The following is a 21,949-nucleotide window of genomic DNA, read 5'->3' as shown; positions in this document are numbered from 1 at the left end:
CGCCTGCGTCACCCAATCATAGGATCAACAGATCATCAATATAACGTTTCCATAGACCTATATTGGAACCCCCCATCCTAATGGCCTCCTCCTCCCATCTGGCCATTTATAAATTTGCTAGCAATGGGGCATACGATGCCCCCATCGCACATCCATATTTCTGGCTAAAGTATTCACCCCTATGCCAAAAATAATTGTGGGTTAATGTAAATTTCAATAGGTCCAATATAAATTCAATCTGTTTTTCTGGTAAATTACTTTCCTGTGTTAAGTAGTGTTGTACTGCCTCCATTTCACCATCATGTGGAATATTAGTATACAGCGACCCCACGTCGGCCGTTGCTAAAATGGTAGTCTCTGATACTTCAATTTGTTCTATTATCTGTATAGTATGTTTTGTATCTTTCAGGATTCTCTGCAGTTTTGATACTTGTGGTTGTAAAAATTGGTCCAAATACTGTCCCACTCTGTCATTAATAGATCCTATGCCGCTTATTATTGGTTGCCCCGGGGGTTCTACAAGGCTCTTATGGATCTTAGGTGTTTGATAAATTACTGGAACCCTCTGGGCTTTTGAGACCAAATGTGCATATTCCGCATCAGTTAATATACCTTCATCCAGGCCCTTAGTACCTGGATAAGTTTCTTTTTATATTGGTGTAACGATCGGTGTAACACAGAGAGGGTCTGATTACCGGTGATCTGCAGTATCACCGAGAATGCAGAATATACCCGATTATGGATGATCTGCAGTATCACCGATAATCAGATATATCTTCTAACCTCTGGTCACCTGAGATATGAGAGTGTATGGTGTAACAGAAATACCTTGAGTACTGCACCTTAGGAGAAGGTACAGAAGCAGTAAGGAGTACTGCACAGAAGTATGTTCCCTCCGTTGGCCTAGACTCTCCCGGGGGAGGAGCTAGGCTGAGAGTAGGAAGGACAGAACGTGAGTGACACCAGTGAGGGGGTGTCACTAACAGATCTGGGAACTGCCTCTAACAGTAAGGCCAGTTCTCGAGGTCAGGCAAGCCAGGTTGTCAACACACAGACAAATAAGGTACAGATTCAGGAGACAGAAACACAATCTAATGGACAGGCAGAGTTTGGCAACGGGGTATCAGAATAGCGAGGTACAGAGTCAGGAGGCAAATACAGAGTTCAGGAACAAGCAGAGGTAGGCAACAGGATATCAGAAATAGCAAGGTACAGAATCAGAGTTCAGGAGGATTAGTCAGGCAAGCAGAAGGTCATAACAAATAATACAGTTTAATATTCCTAACGCTAAGGTGTGAGCTCCGTGATCATCAACACCTTTGGAAACTATGCTAGAACACAGATATGACAAGGTCTGGTGCCAGACACCAGAGAAATGACCAGCACCAAGTATATATACATCAGCGCTTCCAGCGCCTCCCCTAAGTGCTGGACCAATGAGAAGTGGTGGAAATGTCAGCTGACCAGCTTGGTCAGCTGACCTTCTTCTGGCTGTCATATAAACTCTGCCTCTCAGCGCGAGTGTTTGAGCTTGTGTTATGCTAGGTACACACAATGCAATTTTCTGACAGATTTACTATCACATTAATTATTTCCAACATGTCCGATCTGATTTCTGATCAAATTTACGTTCACTTCTAAGGAAAATTGATCGGAAATCAGATCGGACATGTTGGAAATAAATCGACCTGATAGTAAATCTGTCCGAAAATTGCATTGTGTGTACCTAGCTTTATTCTCCAAATCTGTCAATGGAATGTTATGACTATTTGCATCTGCTCCTTTATGTTGTATTATTTTGTTATTTTTGTAAACAAAACTTGTAAGGTATTGTATGTGCAATCATATTGCTGATCTTTTTCTCCCTTTTGTCATTGCAGTGTGAAAAGAAAATAAACACAGGTGTGCATTTCATATTGACATGGCTGACCCATCAACCATGAAAGGCCAAGGCATGAGGTTTGCAGAGGAGCTACTCCAAAGGCATGGCTGGACTGAAGGTATCTCTCTGGGGAATTTCTACATTCTTAATAAAAAAAAATTTTTTTCCTTTAGTGAGAGTAAGTGCCCATTTCCACTAATGCGAATTCACATGCAGATTCGCATGACAATACAAATCAATGGGCCTGTTTCCTCTACAAACAAATCTGTGCGCAGGGCTGTGCAGAAAAATTCTGTACAGCAGAGGCATCAGAATTCGCACACCACATGCATAGTGTGCAATTCGCATGTACAGGTAGTCCCCGGTTAACGAACGAGATAGGGACTGTAGGCTTGTTCTAAACCTGAATCTGTTCTTAAGTCGGAACAATGCTATCTCTGTCCCCTGTACCACCTCTTTGCCTCCAGTGTCCCCCTCTGTGTCACCTCTGCCATCTGTGCCTGCTTATACAAGTTTAAAAGCCATTTTTTCTTTGAATGTTTTAAAATCAATTTTCTCAAAAACTACAAGTCCAATTAAAAACATTTTTTTTGGCTTGTTCCCATGGAAACACTGAATCCACGCCCTTCGTATCGTAAGTCGGGCGTTCGTAAGTCGGGGACTACCTGTAATGTAATAGGAATTTTGCCTGTGTTTTCACCATGTGGTTTTCCATGCGATTTCGCATTGGTTTTCGCATAAATTTCAATAAAAAAAAGCACACAGGCACTGACATGGTTAAAAACGCATATTTAGAAAATACGCAAAAACTGCGAGCGGTTTCACAATAAAATACAAATTTGCATTCTCATGCAAATTCGTTTACGTGTTTTCTGCACAAAAATCGCAGCGCACTAGTAAAATCGGAGCCTAAAGCAGGACATACACACATCGATTCTTTTACTTTCAATTCCTCTCCTCTGTCCATGTGGTGCCCATAATCACTCCTTGAAAAATGTGGCTTTTGGCTAAAGTCAAATTTTCAGACAGGAAGGGGCAGGCTTGCAGTGATGTTCCCTCCTATCACCCTCCCATTCTCTCCTCTTCCCTGCCCCATCCACTCTCCTTAAAGAGAACCTAAACTGAGAACGATATGGATTTTTCCTTTTAAAATAATACCAGCTGCCTGACTCTCTTGCTGATCCTGTGTCTCTAATACTTTTTGCCACAGCCCCTCAACAAGCATGCAGATCAGGTGCTCTGACTGAAATCAGACTGGATTAGCTGCATGTTTGTTTCAGGGTTGTGATTCAGCCACGACTGCAGCCAAAGAGATCACCAGGAATGCCAGGCAACTGGTATTGTTTAAAAGGAAACATCCATATCCCTCTCCGTTTAGGTTCCCTTTAAAGAGAATCTGTATTGTTAAAATCGCACAAAAGTAAACATACCAGTGCTTTAGGGGACATCTCCTATTACCCTCTGTCACAATTTCGCCGCTCCTCGCCGCATTAAAAGTGGTTAAAACAGTTTTAAAAAGTTTATAAACAAACAAAATGGCCACCAAAACAGGAAGTAGGTTGATGTACAGTATGTCCACACATAGAAAATACATCCATACACAAGCAGGCTGTATACACCCTTCCTTTTGAATCTCAAGAGATCATTTGTGTGTTTCTTTCCCCCTGCAGTTCTCATGCACCGAAGTTTCAGGCTGCTTGTTTCTTCCTGCAAACAGCTTTGCCTTTGTCTGTAATTCCTCAGTATGTGAAAGCCCAGCCAGCTCAGAGGACGATTTATCCAGCTTGTAAAAGATAAGAGAGAAGAGAGAAGCTGCCCTAATCTAAATAATACACAGGCAGTGTGCATAGAGGGGCCTGGAAGGGGGAGTTCATAGCAGAACCACAACACTGAAGAACTTGGCAGCCTTCCAGACACAGGCCGACAAGTCTGACAGGGGAAAGATACATTGATTTATTACAGAGACTGTGATAGCAGAAAGTGCTGCAGTAAGCCAGAACACATTAGAATCGCTTTAGGCCTGCCTCTTCCTGTCTGAAAATTTGACTTTAGTCAAAAGTTTTACATTTTTCCAGGAGTTATTATGGGGACCAGAGGAAATTAGGAGAGGTGAGGACAGGGGCGGCTCTAGGCATGTGGTGGCCCTGGGTAGAGAAAGAATCAGTGGTTCTTTTGCACTCCAATGTCATTATGGTATCTTATGCACGGTAAATGGCCACGTCTGTTGCGGACACTGCATAGCCGCCTTATGCTCATGTCACAAATGTTTAACGTTTGCTGAAATCTGACACTGCGTTTTGCCTCTGCCCCCACTGTCTCAGCATGTGGCATCCTTTCTCCACACTGCGGTGGGCAGGTCTGATGATGAAAACCTCCCGGCGACTTGGCTGAAGACTGTGCCTTTGCTAGTGAAGCACACAGGTTCTGGCACAGCTAACAAATGTGGTGTCACTGTGACCTGCTGCAGTGGCGTGAGGCACTGGCAGTGATGTGTGCAGCAATAGTGACCAGGCTGTACCTCGGTGAGCACATGTGCCTCCCCCTGGTGGTCCGGTGCACGTGCACAGATGGCACATGTCTAAGGCCACTCCTGCTGAGGACAATTCACTGAGGTATGTGGACCCTGCATGAACATACCTCTTTGCTTACACTGGGTAGCTTTTCCTCCAGTCAGGTATCTTTCAGGCCTCTTGCACACTACATGCAATTCTGATTTTTTTAATTTATTTTTTTTTATACGATGCAATTTTTTTTTTAATTTTATTCCGATTAAAAACGTACTGCATGCTGCTACGGCTTTTTAATCAGAATCAAAAATAGAATCGTATAAAAAAAAAAAATCTGAATCGCATGTAGTGTGCAAGAGGCCTTAAACTGTCACTGATCATCCTCTGTCTTCTGACTCCTCCTGCCTGCTGTCTTAGGCCTCATTCACACTAGTGCACTTCTGTCCGCTACTGTCTGCTTTTCAGCAACATGCATTCATCTGTAACATTGATGTGCTGATATAAAGCGGACAGAAGGGGACATAGTGTGAATGAGGACTACAGCATTGTTGTCATTGATTCCCACTACCTCCTCTCCCCTTTTGCTCCAGTATCACTAAAACCAACAGACAGCTCTCTTTGGGATGATTATGTGCCAACAGAACTTTGCCTTTATAAATATAGGAGACATTAGGATGTGTTTACTGGCATTGAAAATACTTATATCCCTTATGCGTCTTATTCCACAAGAGACATATTTTTGGTAGTTCACAATAATGTGCATTTTATGTGATTTCCTCTACTTTGTACCCTCTAGAGTCAAAAGGTTTAAAAATTGTGTTTTGTTTTGTTTTTGTTTGTTTATCAAACACTAGCAGTGGTAACTCTAATGGTGCCCATACATGGTACAATTTTTTCATCCAATCTTACCATTTCTATGTAGTATAAGGGTAAATTTAGTGAATATACTGAAAGGATAATTTAGGCAGTTCCCTTATATTACATAGAAATGGTAAGATTGGATGAAAAAATTGTACCATGTATGGCCACCATAACAGACTGAAAACTTATTTGTAACAGGGATGACCAGCTATTTAAAAAGGTTCACCTGAAGTGAGAGGAATAAGGAGGGTGACCTATTTATTTCCTTTTAACAATGCAAGTTGTGCAGTTGTCTTGCTGATCATCTGCATCTAATACTTTTAGCTATAGACCCTAAACAAGCATGCAGATCAGTTGCTCTGACTGAAGTCTGACTGGATTAGCTGCATGCTTGTTTCAAGTAGGTGATACAGACACTACTGATGCATGAAAGATCAGCAGGATTGCTAGGCAACTGGTATTGCTTAAAAAGAAATAATATGGCAGCCACCATATCCCTCTTACATTAGATGAACTTAAATACGCGATGTTCACTTAAATTGAATGTGAGTAGTCTGCCCCACCTCCAACTACTGTAGACTGTGCTGAGCATACACAAGAGCAAGTAGGACTTGCTGTGTGTGATTTGAAAACAGTACAGCGAAATCACATTTTCTACCATGATGAAAGAATATATGATCTGTCTAATATATTTTTCCTTTCCAATAGTTTTTTATGTTTTATTGGTATGAGCTATAGCTTTTCGGTGTGCATCTTGTATTTCAGGCAAGGGTCTTGGGAAAAGGGAGAATGGTATTTTAGAAGCTATTAAAGTAAAGTTAAAGTGAAGCATGACACAGCTGGGGTAAGGAATTGACAAACCTGTAAAGCAGTGGATGTGTGCAGCAACCACAGGGGCACAACGATATAAAACCTGCCTGTCTCGGGTTACTGTAGTTTGCACAGAGTATTTTTGCAGTTTGCACCACCTTGTAAATTGTGCTTAGCTGTATTTTGTCTGGATACACTGTAGTATATCTTGTTAACCCTTATCGCAGTGCTAAGTTACATAGTTACATAGTTATTTGGGTTGAAAAAAAGACATACGTCCATCAAGTTCAACTAGAGAACAAAGTACAACACCAGCCTGCTCCCTAACATATCCCTGTTGATCCAGAGGAAGGCAAAAAAACCTTCCAAGGCATGGTCCAATTACCCCCAAAAGGGAAAAAATTCCTTCCCGACTCCAGATGGCAATCAGATAAAATCCCTGGATCAACACCTCTGGGCATTACATAGTAATTATAGCCATGTATGTCTTTCAGCAGCGTTAGTGCTGGCCTAGAACCCACTAGAGCGATTTTGTGAGCGTTTAGGGAGCGATTTCCCTAAACGCTCTGCTAATGTTAATGGTTGGGCCAAATTCCACTGGAGCCATTGCGATTACCAATGCAGGACATGCAGAATTTTTAGCGGTAAACGTTAGCGTTTCTGCAATGTAAAGTATATAAACGCTGGCATAATCTCTCGTCAAAACCTACACAGAGCGATTTTGCTAGCGTTTTGAAATTACTGCACACCGCAAAAAAATTAAAATTAATTCAAAGGACTAATCAGGATGAAAAATGCTAATCGCTACACAATCGCTGACAAAACGCTTACACTTTTTAAAATCGTTACCCAAATTGCAAGAAAACACTTATGAATTTGCTAACAAAACGCTCATACAAAACGCTAGCTATTGCGATTAGCGATTTGTAGTGGGTTCCAGGACTTAAAGGGGAACTGAAGAGAGAGGTATATGGAGGCTGTCATGTTTATTTCCTTTTAATCAATACCAGTTGCCTGGCAGCCCTGCTGGACTATTTCTCTGCAGTAGTATCTGATTAAAACCAGAAACAAGCATGCAGCTAGTCATGTCAGATCAGACTTATAAGTCTGAACCACTGAAACACCTGATCTGCTGCATGCTTGTTCAGGGGCTATGGCTAATAGTATTAGAGGCAGAGGATCAGCAGGGCTGCCAGGCAACTGGTATTGTCTAAAAGGAAATAAACATGACAGCCTCCATATACCTCTCTCTTCAGTTCCCCTTTAAGCAGGAATGGCAGATCTCGCCTTATAATGGAATGTTGAATAAGAGGGTATGTTTTAATTTGCATAGAGATGGCATAGAAGTAATCTATTATGTATGCATACATCCAAGCATAGCAATCCAGAAAAGTAAAAACAATTTTTTTCTACCCCAACTATTTGAATTGTCTTAGCACAGGAAATAGTAATGGCAGTATCAAAACATTTTTTAAGATATTTGGATGATTTCACAATATTTAGTGGTAAATTAGCTATTGTTAGTATGAAAAAATGAGACATGACTGTAGTGAAAATATGGTAGCTGACATTTTTTCTCCCATGTTTAAAAAAATGCTAGTTGCTTGGCTGTCATGCTTGGGTTAAAGGGAATATCAGGCACACTTAAAAAATCAGATCTACTTACCTGGGGCTTCCTCCAGCCCCTGGAAGCCTATGCGTCCCTTGCCACAGCTCCGCTCCGTGCCGGTCTCCTTGGGTCCCCTCCATAGCGGCTACTGGCCAAGTTGGCAGCCACTGCACATGCTCACAGCCGCGCCGCTCGCGGTCATGCTCCTGTCAACCGTAGCATTCTGCGCAGGTCCAGTACTTCTGCACCTGCACAAATCACTTCTGGTGCACATGCCAGGCCAGGTCGGCGGCTGCTATGGAAAGACCTCGGGAGACCGGCTTGGAGCAGAGCTGCAGTGAGGGGCGCATAGGTTTCCAGTGGCTAGAGGAAGCCCCAGGTACGTAGATCTGATTTTATTTTTTTTTAAGTTTGCCTGATGTTTCCTTTAAAGTGAACCTTAAGCCTGTTAAAAAAAATGAGATTAACTCACCTGGGGCTTCCCTATTGCGGCTGCAATAGCAGCATAGGGGGCGATATACAGGCTGGGAACGCGAACAATCACTCGCGTTCCCATGCCTGTCGGCCGGTGACGGCGAAACGGAAGTGTTTGCTGGCGGGTCCAGAGGCATCGGACCGGAGCTGCGAGGGCACCGATCGGCTGCAGGGGGCTGAGGGAAGCCCCAGGTGAGTTAATCTCATTTTTTTTAACAGGCTTAAGGTTCACTTTAAAGGACTTCAGAGGCCAGAGAGCCAAAAATCGATCTGTACCTTTATGATTCTAGAATCCATGGAGGACGCCATCCACGCCCTCCGCTCCGTTCCACCGACAATCAATTATTTTCACTGCCCCCAGGTCGGGTCCCGACCCCACCGCACGGGTCGCTTCTTCATTCCACACAAAAGATGGCCGCCAATCTGAGCCATGGCTGCGCAGTACGCATGGATGCTAGTGCGGCTGCGCAGCCCTTAGCCCTCCACCCGCCCGTTACTGGGTCCCAGCGTCGTCCTGAGCGTACGTCAGGCACACACTGCTCGCAGTGATGTGAGAGCGCCCCACGTACGCTCAGGAGGACGCTGGGACCCAGTATGTGGCTGAAGGAGGGCTAAGGGCTGCGCAGCCGCACTAGCGTCCATCCCTACTGCGCAGCCGCGGCTCAGCTCGGCAGCCATCTTTTGTGTGGAATGAAGGAGCAACCCGTGCGGTGGGGTCGGGACCCGACCTGGGGGCAGTGAAAATAATTGAGTGCCAGCGGAGGGCGCAGATGGCTTCCTCCATGGATTCTAGAATAATAAAGGTACAGATTTTTGGCTCTTTGGCCTCGGAAGTACTTTAAAGCACACCTGAACTGAGAGGGATATGGAGGCTGGAAGTATTTCTTTCCTTAACCCTTTATCAGCAGATTTATTTAGAGGCTTGCAAGTGCTCCTGGCCAATTTATTTTAGCACATTTTTATTTTTTTATTTGTTAAATTTTCTTGCTTCAAATAAGGAATCAACGAGAAGTAGCACCGTCTTCAAGTTGCATAATAAAGTTGCTTGCGGTCATGTTCCTATCGCTTGTAGCACTGTGCAGACACTGGCTCTATTGTACATTTATATTTTGATGAAGATGCCTTAATTAAATCAACTTTATGCAACTTGAAGACGGTGCTGGATCCTATTTCTCCTTGGTTCCTTGATTGTTAGTTTGGGCTAAGGGAAAATGACCTCAAGCACGTCACTCTTATTGGTGGGTGCTGCCTAACTACTGTTCCAAATTGCTTCAAACTAGTACTGCTGTAATGTGTATTTATGGCCATTTGTCACTGGGGGGCAGTGTGAGACAATAACAGAGGACTTCTGCTTTCAGTTTCTATATTTTCTGCTAGGGAGAGAGATCAAAGCATTCAAAGAATTTACAGCACAACAAGTTCTGCCGACTGAGGCCAAAAGCAGTGCACTTATCTCAAACGAGATAACTCTATTGAAGCTGCTAATGGGTTAAACAATGCAGGTTGCCTGGTTGTCTTGCTAAGCCTCTGTCTCTAATAATCTTAGCCATAGACCCTGAACAAGCATGCAAATGAACAAGCATGCAAATCAGATGTTTCTGACTGGATTAGCTGCATGCTTGTTTCGGGTGTGTGATTCACACGCTACTGAAGCACAAGAGATCAGTAAGACTGCCAGAAAAACTGGAATTATTTAATGGTGACAAAGCATGGCTTCTACCATATCCCTCTCAGCTCATATGGCTTGAAGAAGCATGTAGAGGGTGGAGAGATAATCCCTGATCTGAAAACTACTTCTGAGTTAGACAAAGGATTAGCATAATGCCCATACAGGTTCTATTTTTGTTTAACTAAACCAGCAATGGCAGCTTTCATATTCCTCTCCCTTCAGGCCTCCTTTAATATTTTGCATTATGGATCTGCTTGTAGAGCCCAAACGAGGACAGACAAGTTAGTGAGCAACACAACAACCTACAAACTTAAACTGAATCTCCAAACTAAAAATCTACTCTGCAGCACTGAAAAAAGGCTTAGTGTTTCTTTTACAGTTTCACAGCATCAGAACTTTGTTTTTTTACCCAAGCCTCATTTTTAGCTTCACAGAAGCTAAGCTCCGCCCCATCAAAGAAATATGCCCAGGTATTTTTCCCCTGATGCTGTGCAAAGCATGATGGGATTTCTGATGATGTTGTTCTCGTTGCTTAGTGCTCACAGCTGGGAAGGGTGATCAGGACACAGGGCAGTTGGAACTTTATCTCATGCTCCCTGTCACCTCCTTTCAACAAAAAGATGGCTGCTCCCATGAAATCACAAACATTTGCCTGTTCTTTTAAAGAGAATCTGTACTCTAAAATTCTTACAATAAAAAGCATACCATTCTATTCCTTATGTTCTCCTGGGCCCCTCTGTGCTGTTTCTGCCACTCCCTGCTGCAATCCTCGCTTGTAATTGCCATTTTTATGCAGCGTTTACAAACAAAAAACATGGCTTCTAACCAGAGTGAGAACAGCTCACTGTGTGACTCATGCAGAGCTTGGAGAGGGTGTGTAAAGCTTCTGCCAATGACAAGCAGTGCTGCACATTCCACACATTCCAGCCTGAGCCTGACAGACCCGACAGAGGAGAGAAGATAAGATTTATTACAGAGACAGTGCAACTAGAAAAGGCTGCAGTATGCCAGAGCACATTAGAACAGGTATAGGAACTTATAGGATAGAAGAAATAAGGCTCAAAATTTTGTTACAGAGTCTCTTTAAAGCGGACCCAAACCAAACATTTTTTTAATTGAAAATATTTGCAACACTCTGACACATACAAAGATAAACACTCCTTCAAGCCTATGAGCATTTCAGTGCATGCTTTTTACCCTTCTCTTTTCAAACTAGGGTTATACAGGTGGCAGCCATTAGCAATTCCTCCTTTGCCGGACACCTCCTACTCCACCAGTTTGCCGGATTCTGTCCCGGCAATATGAAAGGAAGGGAGGGGTTCCTCCAATAAATGTAAAATATTTTATATTTGTCATCATGCAGCTGAAAAAAGGCTGCTATTTATTATTATACTTTAGAAAATAGATTTTATTTCTGAAATCTTGTATTTTTATTTTATTTGGGTCCACTTTAAAACAGGGTGGGTAAGAGATTATATTACCTATCTGTTTCAATTTACATAACTATTGTAACTTAATGACAGTAAGTTTGTTTAGGCTGAAGTTCCTCTTTAACCTACAATTTGCATAGACCCCTTATTAATTGTCAGGAACCGGCCCGCGGCACGCCTGCGTATACGGTTCCCGACTGCGGGTTTGACCAGACTGAGAGAGGAAGCAGCCTTAGTCAAGCTAAAACAAGGCTGGGACCCCTCAGAACACCTCTCACTGCCACCACTAGCGGTTCGCTAGATACTTCCACTCTGCTGTCGAGTCCTCAGCGCGCACTCCGCGTTTTCGTATTTGGGTCAGCTTTGCGCTTAGGCCAAATACGGGAACGCCACGCACCCACACACACACACACACAGTTGCAATCTTACACTGTCGTGAAGCAAAGACCCACTAACAGTCGTTCCAAACGATACTGTTAGCCACTCTGCTGTCGCTACTCGCACTGGTGTTGTTCGTACGTTGGGTCAGCTGCGCGCTTAGGCCAACGTATGACAAACGCCCCCACACACAATGCAATTACAATTTCATACGGTAGTGTTGCTCAAGCGTACAATTAGGCATGAACTTATACACGGTTACACTTCAGTCTCTTCTAGGCTATGAGTGTTAGTTTAGTACAGCAGAAGTCAAGCTTATTAAATAACGATTTAATATTCCATAAAAACACAGAACACTGCAGAACTTAATATATACAAAAGATTACAAAAAGACAAAGTAAAAAAGTTACAAAATTAAGAGTTACAAAGATAACACACACGGATATTTGCGTAAAATAAAAATGGGGATTAAAAAAAAAACGTTACCAACTTGAAGGTCTCAACGTTGTCGGCAGGAGCATGCCGCTTGTTCGACCAGAAGTCGAGATCAACTCTAGCTATGCGCTAACTCCAAGAGCAGATAGTCACTAGGCATCTGCCTCTGCTTTTTATACTCTGAGCTACGCCTGGAGGCTGCAACTTCCTTGGGGAAGGGAGGAACTAGGTTTTAATTACATCCTCAGTCATAATTGGATTTCTAGAGATCTAACATCCACAAAAAATGTACTATAGCCCACATACATGAAAAGACTTCCTCCAATAATTTAATTTCCTCACAGTGAAATAGGGTTTCTTCACCACAAGTTGACATGTGTTAGACTTTTCCTGCCTAGGCTTGCTTTGTGTATTGAGACAATGGGCCGTCTCCTGAGTTCAAAACGCCAGGCAGATAATCCCATTAGCAGAAACTCAAAGCATTTCCTATGGTCAAGACAATACCCACTTCCTTGCTCCAAGCAATTAATGGCCACAGCTCCCTTCTAGCCAACCTATATGGAACACAGGCAGAAAAAATGGAAGAATATGTTCCTGTTATCCTTACATCATACGCACCCCAATATATCACCACATTAAAATGCTCATTGTAAAATCTTTCCTCTCCCCGAGTTACATTCTGACATGTATCACCTGGTGACATTTTTACTGTGGGCAGGTTATGTAGCTGCTGCTAGCTGTTTTGGCCGTTAGAGACAGCTGTAAGCAGCTATTTCCTGTCTGTGAACATTGTTACATTGTGGCAGTTTGCCCAGAGTACCGCGGTACTCAGAGCTTCTTGTGGGAGGGGTTTCACCACAATATCAGTCATACAGTGCCCCCTGATGGTCTGTTTGTGAAAAGCAATATATTTCTCATGTAAAAAGGGGTATCAGCTACTGATTGGGATAAAGTTAAATTCTTGATTGGAGTTCCTCTTTAAGATGCTGTTAAGTTTTGGGAACGTTTCCTGACCTGGTAGTGCCGTGTTGGTGATATAACGGTACTGGGTCTGTGTCTGTAGGTGGGTCACAGCTCTGCAGAGCAGTTCACTTTCCATTGGTGGGACCATGTTTTCAACAAGACCGCCTCCAGCATCTCTGTAGAGCCTAATCAGGTAAGAAGCAGGGATTACTTGTAGAAATAAGTCAATCCAATGTTATCGTGTGACTAAAGATATTCTGTCATCATCTTCATGTGTTTGGCATTGAAGGACAGCTCCAGCCTAATGGCTGCATACACAGTTCTAACATTTTTATAGTAGCAATTTACCTGCCAGGTTAGTTTTGTCATATCAGAGTACATTGGGTCACATTATCATTTAGTAAATAGTGCACCCGGGTAAATTAGCATAAGCCCAGATATGTATGTTTACAATTGTTTTATATTTGCCAGGATGGAGTTCAGGTGAAAAAAGTTAAAGAGGATGATCCCACGGTGACCAATAAGAAACCTTGGAAGGCCTTCGCCAACCGCAATATGTTTTTGAATAATCCCTTCTCTTGTATATTTGCAGTCTGCCACTTTGATGTCTGGTGGAGAGAAGCCAGTGGAAAAAGAGTCCTTCTCTGAGAGCAGTGACAGCAGTGAGAACGAGGATGAAAAGCTTGATCTTTCTTCTACCACAAAGTATGTGGACATATTTTGCCTAGAAAGCACCCATAGACATAAGAAAGCAACTGGATAAGCAGGCAGAATCCAACCGGTCTTATTGCATTCTAGTGGCAAGCTTACATGTCAATATGAATGTTTAGCCTGGCTGATCATCCTGTCTATGAAGAGAAACAGTGAGCTGAATGTCCAGATCACAGGTGAACATGCTCTGCACAAATAACTTTAACATCTGTTGGTACTTTACTTTTCAGACAGAGCGGTTTGTGTTTCTTGCTTGTTTAGCCTTACTCCAGAGTTTTGAGCTTTGTGTCTAATGAAGAGTTCCACTTTCTTAACCACTTCACAACTGAGGGGTTTTACCCCTTCAGCATCCAAGCAATTTTCACCTTTCAGCGCTCCTTACATTCATTCGTCTATAACTTTATCATTACTTATCGTAATGAAATGAACTATATCTTGTTTTGTTCGCCACCAATTAGGCTTTCTTTAGGTGGAACATTATGCCAAGAATTATTTTATAAATATTTAAAGAGTTCAGTCCCTAAGGTAACTATTTATGGGGTTTTTTTGTAATTTTTTTTTTAATTACAAAAAAAAAAAAAAAAAATGGTAACCATTAGGGAGCGTGGGAGTTAATGAGTTAATTTATAATGTAGAATAATGTATTTGTATATGAAAAATGTTTTTGGGTGTAGTTGAACTTTTTGGCCACAAGATGGCCACAGTAATTTTTTGCAAATGCGTCCTGGAAGCGTAGGAAGTACGCTTGCAGGAAGTTCAGGGAGGCTGGGAAACTTTCTTTTTTTTTTTTTTTACAATGATCACGCTGCTTCTCATAGAAACAGCCGATCATTGCTGGGGGGCAGAGATCAACGAACAGGAATGGTTTTTCCCGTTCATTGATCCCCGGGCAAGCGAGCGCGGGAGCGCAGACAGCGGAGGCATCGGCGGGGGGTGCGTATATCTACGCTCCGGGCGGGGAACTCAAGTCCAAAGTAGCGTAGATATACTGTACCCGGGCGGGGAAGTGGTTAAGATGGTCATATAAGAGGAATACAAAAAAAAGAATGCTTTGTAATTCTTCAATGTAACGGGAAAACATAGAACCTGTCAGCAGCAATGAGTTTTGGATACACTAGACAACTTAGAGGCTAGATCTTGGCTTAAATTGAGAATTACAGTTTGTTATTTACTGTTGCTGTATTTTTCACCATATAAGACGCTCTGGAATGTGACACCCCTAGGTTTAGAGGGCAAAAACCAGGAGAGAAAAAAATTATACTAAACCTTGTGCGTCCATGTTCCAGGATCGTCTCGTAGATGTTCTCCCACAGTTGGTATCCTCCCATCCCCCTTCTGTCCTCCCAGATGTCCCTTTCTGTCACCAGGTGGGCCCTACTGTCCCCCTCTCTGTCCCCAGGTCCTCCCTGCTGTCCCTAGGTGTCCTCTTTTGTCCTCCCTGGTGCCGTTACCTCCCGTGTCCACACTCTCTCATCCGTGTACCCGCCTCTCTCCGTCATGTCCCCTCTACCTCTATGTGTTTCTAATAATGTCCCCTTGTGTCTGTTGTGTTTCTAATTCTGTCCCTGCTCCCTGTTTAAATGTATAAATTGTAGCTGTAGCTCTTACCTCTCTAGCAGCGCCTGCGGGAATAGCCAACCTCTTCACCACCGCACTTCTCGCTCTAGTGCTGGCTTGTACTGATGACGTGTCATTACAAGCCGTGGTCACTAGAGCGAGAAGTGCGGCGGTGAAGAGGTCGGCCATCCCTGCGGGCGCTGCTGTAGAGGTAAGAGCTACAGCTACAATTTATACATTTGAACAGGGAGCAGGGACACAAGGGGGACAGTATTAGAAATACGTGGAGGGAGCAGGGACACGGGGGAGATAACGGGGGCAGGAGTATAGATGCGCAGGACAGAGTGGGCACATAAGCATGGAATCCCCGACGTGGCAGCGGGTCACGGTTCGTAACGGCAGGCGTTCAGAAGTCTGGGATTTCTTGCCTTTGCCGTATAAGGCGCAGGGACTTTTTTCCCCCATTTTGAGGGGAGAAAAAGTGTGTCTTATATGGCGGAAAATACGGTATATATTAATGACTTATTCGATAGAGATAGCTTTTGCTCCAAATATTACAGTTGGAGAGAAATAATTGGTTTGCTTCCACTTCTAGGTGGCCTTGGATATGGTCAGCAGCCAGGCTATAGTATTGGATGCCGACTCAGTGCCTGCCAGTATGTTGGAGCAGTCTGCTAAAAGTGTAAACTACTTGTCTCTCCAAAGCCACTCAGAGGACTTTCCCACTAGGCCTCAGGGCCCATTCACACCAGAGGCAAACCACTAGCTGTAAAAACCTCTACACATTGTAGCAAATGGCCGTGTTCTTACTGCCGCGTTACCCGCAAACGCTCTGCATGCATCGGTTTGCTTGCGATTACCGTTTCACGTTTAGCGATTGTGATTAGGGTGCAACGCGATCGCTCCAAATCTGCCGCAGAGTCCAGTGATTTTTCTGCGTTAATTGCGGAAAAATCACTCCCGCAAAACTGGCGGTTTTAGATGTAAACGGGCCATTTGAACGCACTAGATGTTAACAATATGTCTGCCTCCATGAAACTAGATTTAGCCATGCGGTGTGTGGCACCGCATTGCTCCACCACCAACAGGCCTTCAGGGAACACAGCATTAGTAAGGGTCGCCATAGACTAACATAACTTCTGGAACGATACAGATCACCACAAGTTAACACAGAAGCCGGGCAGTACAGTAGTTTTGGACCTGCGTCGGGGATGCGGCGAAAACATCACTTCCGTCGCACCATAACGTCAAAGTCTGAAAGTCTCCATAGACTTTCATTGCACGGCAGTGGGATGCGATAAAAATTCCACACCTCCACGGTGTGAAAGGGCCATAAGTTGTCCTTAAGGGACCTCTGTCGCGAAAATCTTAAAATTTAAAATACATGTAAAAATATACAATTAAGAAGTACCTTTCTTACAGGGTAAAATGAGCTATAAATTATTTTTCTCCTATGTTGCTGTCACTTACAGTGGTTGTAGAAATCTGACAGAACCGACATGTTTTGGACTAGCCCATCTCCTCATGGGGAGTTCACAGGGATTTCGTTATTTTCAAAATGCACTTAGTGAATCGCAGTTGCTCCGTCCAACTGCCCAAAAAAGTGTACGATGAGCAGGGAGGCTGGCCAGCATCTTTGTATAAATCTTTTTCAGGGGATGTCTTTATAAAGAATAAGGGCCATGCTGAGAATCCCCTATGGAGAGATGGACTAGCCCAAAACCTGTCGATGATGTCAGATTTCTACTACCTACTGTGAGTGACAGCAAAATAGGAGAGAAGTAATTTATGGCTCATTTTACTCAGGAAGAAACGTACTTCTTATTTGTATGTGTTTTAAATTTTTGGATTGTCGCGACAGTTCCTCTTTAACCACTTCCCGACCGCCTAACGCACAGGGGCGGCCGGGAAGTGGAGCCCGCAAGGACCAGCTCACCCACAGAGGCGGCGGTCCTTGAAAGGGCATCCGTGACGCGATCCTCCGCCGGCGCCTGTCTCCGCTCACCCGCCGCAACATCCTGCCGGCCATACGGAAGCGCCGGCGGGATGTTAACCCGATGATCGCCGCATACAAAGTGTATAATACACTTTGTAATGTTTACAAAGTGTATTATACAGGCTGCCTCCTGCCCTGGTGGTCCCAGTGTCCGAGGGACCACCAGGGCAGGCTGCAGGCACCCTAGTCTGCACCCAAGCACACTGATCTCCCCCCCCCACCGCCCCCTGATCGCCCACAGCACCCCTCAGACCCCCCCCTGCCCACCCCCCAGACCCGTTTACACCCAATCACCCCCTAATCACCCATCAATCACTCCCTGTCACTATCTGTTAAATCTTTTTTTTTTTACCCTAAACTGCCCCCTGGGGACTCCTGATCACCCCCCCACCCCTCAGATTCTCCCCAGATCCCCCCCCCCCTTGTGTACTGTATACCTCTATCCCCCTGATCACCTGTCAATCACCTGTCAATCACCCATCAATCACCCCCTGTCACTGCCACCCATCAATCAGCCCCTAACCTGCCCCTTGCGGGAATTCTGATCACCCACCCACACCAATAGATCGCCCGCAGATCTGACGTCAGATCACCTCCCAAGTGCAGTGTTTACATCTGTTCTCTACCCTAAACACCCACTAATTACCCATCAATCACCCCCTATCACCACCTGTCACTGTTACCCATCAGATCAGACCCTAATCTGACCCTTGCGGGCACCCAATCACCCGCCTACACGCTCAGATTGCCCTCAGACCCCCCTTATCAATTCGCCAGTGCATTAGTTACATCTGTTCTTCCCTGTAATAACCCACTGATCACCTGTCAATCACCCAACAATCACCCCCTGTCACTGCTACCCATCAATCACCCCCTGGCACTGCCACCCATCAATCACCCCCTGGCACTGCCACCCATCAATCAGCCCCTAACCTGCCCCTTGCGGGCAATCTGATCACCCACCCACACCAATAGATCGCCCGCAGATCCGACGTCAGATCACTTCCCAAGTGCAGTGTTTACATCTGTTCTCTACCCTAAACACACACTAATTACCCATCAATCACCCCCTATCACCACCTGTCACTGTTACCCATCAGATCAGACCCTAATCTGCCCCTTGCAGGCACCCAATCACCCGCCTACACGCTCAGACTGCCCTCAGACCCCCCCTTATCAATTCGCCAGTGCATTAGTTACATCTGTTCTTCCCTGTAATAACCCACTGATCACCTGTCAATCACCCATCAATCACCCCCTGTCACTGCCACCCATCAATCAATTGCGGGCAATCTGATCACCCACCCACACCAATAGATCGCCCGCAGATCCGACGTCAGATCACCTCCCAAGTGCATTGTTTACATCTGTTCTCTCCTCCAAACACCCACTAATAACCCATCAATCACCCCCTGTCACTGCTATCCATCAGATTAGACCCCTATCTGCTCTAGGGCACTCAATCACCCGCCCACACCCTCAGAACCCAGCCCTGATCACCTCGCCAGTGCATTGCTTGCATCTATTCCACCCTCTAATCACACCTTGAGACACCCATCAATCACCTCCTGTCACCCCCTAGCACACCTACCCATCAGATCAGGCCCTAATTTGCCCCGTGTGGGCTCCTGATCACTCGGCAAAACCCTCAGATCCCCCTCAGACCCCCTTCCGATCACCTCCCCAGTGCATTGATTGCATCTATTTTCCCCTCTAACCACCCCCTGAGACACCCATCAATCACCTCCTGTCACCCCCCTAGCACTCCTATCCATCAGATCGGGCCCAATACAACCTGTCATCTAAAAGGCCACCCTGCTTATGACCGGTTCTACAAAATTCGCCCCCTCATACACCACCTGTCATCAAAATTTGCAGATGCTTATACCCCTGAACAGTCATTTTGAGACATTTGGTTTCCAGACTACTCACGGTTTTGGGCCCGTAAAATGCCAGGGCGGTATAGGAACCCCACAAGTGACCCCATTTTAGAAAAAAGACACCCCAATGTATTCTGTTAGGTGTATGACGAGTTCATAGAAGATTTTATTTTTTGTCAAAAGTTAGCGGAAATTGATTTTTTTTTCACAAAGTGTCATGTTTCGCTAACTTGTGACAAAAAATAAAATCTTCTATGAACTCGCCATACACCTAACGGAATACCTTGGGATGTCTTCTTTCTAAAATGGGGTCACTTGTGGGGTCCCTATACTGCCCTAGCATTTTAGGGGCCCTAAACCGTGAGGAGTAGTCTAGAAAACAAATGCCTCAAAATGACCTGGGAATAGGACGTTAGGCCCCTTAGCGCACCTAGGCTGCAAAAAAAGTGTCACACGTGGTACCGCCGTACTCAGGAGAAGTAGTATAATGTGTTTTGGGGTATATTTTTACACATACCCATGCTGGGTGGGAGAAATCTCTCTGTAAATGGTGCTTAAAAATTAGCACCCCCCAAAATGCGAGGACAGTAAACACACCCCACAAATGACCCCATTTTGGAAAGTAGACACTTCAAGGTATTCAGAGAGGGGCATGGTGAGTCCGTGGCAGATTTCATTTTTTTTTGTCGCAAGTTAGAAGAAATGGAAACTTTTTTTTTTTTTGTCACAAAGTGTCATTTTCCGCTCCACCCTGCATATGACCGGTTCCACAAAATTCGCCCCCTCATAGACCACCTGTCATCAAAATTTGCAGATGCTTATACCCCTGAACAGTCATTTTGAGACATTTGGTTTCCAGACTACTCACGGTTTTGGGCCCGTAAAATGCCAGGGCGGTATAGGAACCCCAGAAACTGACCCCATTTTAGAAAAAAGACACCCCAATGTATTCTGTTAGGTGTATGACGAGTTCATAGAAGATTTTATTTTGTCACAAGTTAGCGGAAATTGATTTTTGTTTTTTTTTCACAAAGTGTCATTTTTCACTAACTTGTGACAAAAAATAAAATCTTCTATGAACTCGCCATACACCTAACGGAATACCTTGGGGTGTCTTCTTTCTAAAATGGGGTCACTTGTGGGGTTCCTATACTGCCCTGGCATTTTAGGGGCCCTAAACCGTGAGGAGTAGTCTAGAAAACAAATGCCTCAAAATGACCTGTAATTAGGACGTTGGGCCCCTTAGCGCACCTAGGCTGCAAAAAAGTGTCACACATGTGGTATCTTTTGATTTTGACAATCTTTTGATTTTTTTTTTTTACACACAATTGTCCATTTACAGAGTTATTTCTCCCACCCAGCATGGGTATGTGTAAAAATACACCCAAAACACATTGTACTACTTCTCCCGAGTACGGCGATACCACATGTGTGGCACTTTTTTGCACCCTAACTGCGCTAAGGGGCCCAAAGTCCAATGAGTACCTTTAGGATTTCACAGGTCATTTTGAGAAATTTTGTTTCAAGACTACTCCTCACGGTTTAGGGCCCCTAAAATGCCAGGACAGTATAGGAACCCCACAAATGACTCCATTTTAGAAAGAAGACACCCCAAGGTATTCTGTTAGTAGTACGGTGAGTTCATAGAAGATTTTATTTTTTGTCACAAGTTAGCGGAAATTGATTATTGTTTTTTTCCACAAAGTGTCATTTTCCGCTTACTTGTGACAAAAAATAATATCTTCTATGAACTCACTATGCCTCTCAGTGAATACTTTGGGATGTCTTCTTTCCAAAATGGGGTCATTTGGGGGGTATTTATACTATCCTGGAATTCTAGCCCCTCATGAAACATGACAGGGGGTCAGAAAAGTCATAGATGCTTGAAAATGGGAAAATTCACTTTTTTCACCATAGTTTGTAAACGCTATAACTTTTACCCAAACCAATAAATATACACTGAATGGGGTTTTTTTTAATCAAAAACATGTTTGTCCACATTTTTTGCGCTGCATGTATACAGAAATTTTACTTTATTTAAAAAATGTCAGCACAGAAAGTTAAAAAAATCATTTTTTTGCCAAAATTCATGTCTTTTTTGATGAATATAATAAAAAGTAAAAATCGCAGCAGCAATCAAATAGCACCAAAAGAAAGCTTTATTAGTGACAAGAAAAGGAGCCAAAATTCATTTATGTGGTAGGTTGTATGAGCGAGCAATAAACCGTGAAATCTGCAGTGGTCTGAATGGAAAAAAAGTGCCTGGTCCTTAAGGGGAGTAAAGGCCACGGTCCTCAAGTGGTTAAAGTGCTACAACCATAGTGTTTGAAACCAAAACAAAACCTAAAAACATTTTTGTAGCTGATGCTTAACCACTTCAGGATTCTGCGTACGCATAAGTACGCCCCTGAATCCTGAAGTGGTTTCCATGGCCGTTCCATGTCAATTCACGGAGGGTGTCTCCGTGAACACCCTGCGAGCCTCCGATCGCGGCTCGCAGGGTAAATGTAAACACGCGGGGAAGATGTTCCCCGCTGTTTACATACATTCGGCCGTAGAGGAGATCGGCGATCCCCGGCCTCTGATTGGCCGGGGATCGCCAGGATCTGATAGGCTGAAGCCTATCTGAGGCGGCACAGGACGGATTTCCGTCCTGTGCCGCTCACAGGGGGAGGGAGAGGGAGGGAAGGAGGCCAGAAAGCGCTGCGGAGGGGGGCTTTGAAGAGCCCCCCCCCCCGCAAGCGCAAACAGCCGGCGGCGATCAGACCCCCTAGCAGGACATCCCCC

The 21,949-nt window shown here is 44.3% G+C and overlaps 1 long non-coding RNA gene across 1 annotated transcript in view; it reads right to left on the bottom strand.

Annotated features, from left to right (window-relative positions):
• LOC137532712 (uncharacterized) overlaps positions 1–21,949 on the bottom strand; it is an 80,593-nt gene that overhangs the window by 34,357 nt on the left and 24,287 nt on the right. The window contains exon 2 of the long non-coding RNA XR_011023974.1: positions 13,070–13,203. This is a non-coding gene — a long non-coding RNA (uncharacterized lncRNA). The remainder of the gene's footprint in view (positions 1–13,069; positions 13,204–21,949) is intronic.

Source organism: Hyperolius riggenbachi, chromosome 9 (genome assembly GCF_040937935.1).
Source record: "Hyperolius riggenbachi isolate aHypRig1 chromosome 9, aHypRig1.pri, whole genome shotgun sequence".
In the NCBI taxonomy this organism is placed as follows: domain Eukaryota; kingdom Metazoa; phylum Chordata; class Amphibia; order Anura; family Hyperoliidae; genus Hyperolius; species Hyperolius riggenbachi.
Note: the sequence above shows the minus strand (reverse complement) of the source record. Positions and strands in the feature narration are given on the sequence as shown.